At 47.5% G+C, this 3,935-nt stretch overlaps 1 pseudogene; it reads right to left on the reverse strand.

Annotated features, from left to right (window-relative positions):
* Positions 1 to 456: 456 nt before the first annotated feature.
* Positions 457 to 838, reverse strand: LOC103236762 (histone H2B type 2-E-like; annotated as a pseudogene).
* Positions 839 to 3,935: the final 3,097 nt, after the last annotated feature.

Here is a 3,935-nt window from a genome sequence, read left to right on the forward strand (position 1 = left end):
CCCTTTTAAGTTCACATCTGAGAGCACACAATGTATTTAATCTCTACCTTCATTTTACCACTGAAGAGCAGACCCAACCTTTGTTCATATAGACAATTTGATCTTACATAAGCTTATCAAAATTAACACTGCATTTCTAACCAGGAAACAATTTGCTGGGCACATATTCACGGGTACATAGGCAGGACAAAGACAGTTTCAAGAGCAGCCACTAAGGCAAACCCCAGCATATCTATGCCATAGTAAGATACCACTATCAATCTGTGTAAGCTTACATACAACAATGCCTATGTGAAAAGAATATAGTTATCTGTGCTTGGTGGAGTTGTGTGCTCTCCAAAAGTTAAGCAGATGGGAAGCCAAAAATATAAACTGGGACTGACAACACAAGAAAGATTCTTTCACTGAGGGGGTTAAGTAGCCCTGAAAAGAGACTTTGGAGTCAAGCAGCGGGACTCACTTGGAGCTGGTGTACTTGGTGACCACCTTGGTGCCCTGGGACAAGGCGTGCTTGGGCCAGCTTGCCGGGCAGCAGCAGGCGCAGGGCCCTCTGGATCTCGTGGGACGTGATGGTGGAGCTCTTGTTGTAGTGCGCCACATGGGACGCCTCTCCCATGATGTGCTAGAAGATGTCGTTGGCAAAGGAGTTCATGATGGCCATGGCCTTGGACGAGATGCCGGTGTCGGGGTGGACTTGCTTCAGCACTTTGTACATGTAGATGGAGTAGCTCTCTTTGCGGCTGCGCTTGCGCTTCTTGCTGTCTTTCTTCTGGGCTTTGGTGACAGCTTTCTTGGAGCTCTTCTTGGGAGCCGGTGCAGACTTTGCAGGTTCAGGCATGGCCAGACCCAAGACCGACACTGACCCCCGAGAATGCAAGCAGAACCGTAGTCTCAGGGTCTACCAGAAATGACTGTGTACTTACAGAGGCCGTGCACATGACCTCTGTTCCTTTCTTTAGGCACCTGGGCTCACCAATTAGAAAGACATAATTTTTGCCCAAAGCCCCATTGGGTGGGGAGACCAACTATCCTTCTAGGATCCCTCCTCAGACAAGCAGGCCTAACAAAAGCTATTCCTGAAGCTAGGATATGGAGAGCCTCAGAAATTATATCCTTCCTATTAATATAAGTGAGGACCGAAGGTGTCACTCTTCCAACACTGAAAATCCCTTCCCTCCCTCAGGGCACGGCCCTTCACTTCATTTTTGGGGCATAACATCTTTATAGGACAGGGGTAAGGTCCTAATACTAACAGGAGAATGCTTAGGACTCTAAAAGATTTTTGAGAATGTGTTGGTAAGGGAAACTAAATCTGATTTTTCTCAGTCCTCTTTGTGGTCAAGGAGGACAGGCAAGGGTGCAGGTTTTCAAGAATGTGTGGGTAACGGCTACTAAATCCAACCTTCCTCGGTCCTCTTTGTGGTGTAAGAGGAAAACTGGGGTTTCTGCTGCTGCGTCAGTGAGCGCAATTATTCTGATCAGCAGGGTCCAGGGACTATTGCGTCTTCTTGGGCAAGAGGGGTTTCTGCTGCTGTGATCGGTGAGCGCAATTATTCTGATCAGCAGGGTCCAGGGACTGTTACGGGTTCTTGGGCAAGCAGGGTTCCTGCTGCTGCATCAGTGAATGCAACTATTCCAATCAGCAGGATCCAGGGACCATTTAGGTTATGGGGGGGCGGGGTGGGGGGAGGTGGGCAAACCAAAACTGGAACAGTTTTTTCTTTCCGATGGGAAGCACTCAGGCATCAACAGGCTCACCCTTGAAATGCATCCTAAGTCCTTGGGACCGATTTGACCCACAAACCCTGAAAAAGAAGCAGCTCATTTTTTTCTGCACTATGGCCTGGCCCCAGTATTCTCTCCCTGATGGGGAAAAATGGCCACCTAAGGGAAGTATAAATTACAATACTATCCTGCAGTTTGACCTTTTCTGTAAGAGGGAAGGCAAATGGAGTGAAATACCTTATGTCCAAGCTTTCTTTTCATTGAAGGAGAATCCACAATTATGTAAAACTTGCCATTTGCATCCCACAAGAGGACGTCTTAGCTTACCCCCATATCCTAGCCTCCCTATAGCTCCCTTTCCTGTTAATGATAAGCCTCCTCTAATCTTCCCCACCCAGAAGGAGACAGGCAAAGAAATCTCCAAGGGACAACAAAAACCCCTTGGCTATTGGTTATGTCCCCTTCAAGCTGTAGGGGGAGGAGCATTTAGCCCAACCTACCTGTCCCCTTCTCCCTTTCTGATTTAAAGCAGATCAAGGCAGACCTGGGAAAGTTTTCAGATGATCCTGATAGGTACATAGATGTCCTACAGGGTCTAGGGCAAACCTCCGATCTCACTTGGAGAGATGTCACACTATTGTTAGATCAAACCCTGGCCTTTAGTGAAAAGAATGCAGCTTTAGTTGCAGCCCGAGAGTTTGGAGATATCTGGTATCTTAGTCAAGTAAATGATAGAATGAGAGCCAAAGAAAGGGACAAATTCCCTACCAGTCAGCAAGCCATCCCCAGTATGGATCCCCACTGGGACCTCGACTCAGATCACGGGGACTGGAGTTGCAAACATCTGCTGACCTGTGTTCTAGAAGGACTAAGGAGAATTAGGAAAAAGCCCATGAATTATTCAATCACGTCCACCATAACTCAGGGAAAGGAAGAAAATCCTTCTGCCTTCCTTGAGCAGCTACAGGAGGGCTTAAGAAAATATACTCCCCCGTCACCCAACTCACTCGAGGGTCATTTGATCCTAAAAGATAAGTTTATTACCCAATCAGCCACAGATATCAGGAGAAAGCTCCAAAAGTGAGCCCTGGGCCCTGAACAAAATTTGGAGGCATTATTAAACCTGGCAACCTCAGTGTTCTATAATAGGGACCAAGAGGAACAGGCTGAAAGGGAAAAGCGAGATCAGAGAAAGGCTACAGCCTTAGTCATGGCTCTCAGACAAACAAACCTTGGTGATTCAGAGAGGACAGAAAATGGAGCAGGCTAATCGCCTGGTAGGGCTTGTTACCATTGTGGTTTGCAAGGACACCTTAAAAAAAAGATTGTCCAACAAGAAACAAGCTGCCCCCCTCGCCCATGTCCACTATGCCGAGGTAATCACTGGAAGGTGCACTGCCCCAGAGGACAAAGTTTCTCTGGGCTAGAAGTCCCCAACCAGATGATCCAACAACAGGACTACAGGTGTCCGGGGCAAGAGCCAGCTCATGTCATCACCCTCACTGAGCCCCGGGTAAGTTTAACCATTGAGGTCCAGGAAATTGACTTCCTCCTGGACACCGGCGCGGCTTTCTCAGTGTTAATCTCCTGTCCCAGACAGCTGTCCTCAAGGTCCGTTACCATCTGAGGAATCCTGGGACAGCCTGTAACCAGGTATTTCTCCCACCTCCTTAGTTGTAATTGGGAGACTTTGCTCTTTTCACATGCCTTTCTTGTTATGCCTGAAAGTCCCATACCCTTATTAGGGAGGTATATATCAGCCACAGCTGGAGCTATTATCTACATGAATATGGGGAAAAAGTTACTCATTTGCTGTCCCCTGCTTGAGAAGGGAATCAACCCTGAAGCCTGGACATTGGAAGGAACAAGCTCAAGCTCCAGCCTTAAGCCTTCTCACGGGACAAAACTTCTCTTTATACTTCACAGAGAGAGCAGGAATAGCTTTTGGGGTCCTTTCTCAGACTCGTGGGACAACCCCACAACCAGTGGCTTACCTAAGTAAGGATATTGTTATAGTAGCAAAAGGCTGGCCTCACTGTTTATGGGTAGTTGTGGCAGTGGCCATCTTAGTGTCAGAGGCTATCAAAGTAATACAAGGAAAGGATCTCACTGTCTGGACTACTCATGACCTAAATGGAATACTAGGTGCCAAAAGAAGTTTATGTCTATCAGACGAACCACCTGCTTAGATACCAGGCGCTACTCCTTGA

The sequence above is a fragment of the Chlorocebus sabaeus genome, chromosome 8 (assembly GCF_047675955.1).
Source record: "Chlorocebus sabaeus isolate Y175 chromosome 8, mChlSab1.0.hap1, whole genome shotgun sequence".
Classification (NCBI taxonomy): Eukaryota; Metazoa; Chordata; class Mammalia; order Primates; family Cercopithecidae; genus Chlorocebus; species Chlorocebus sabaeus.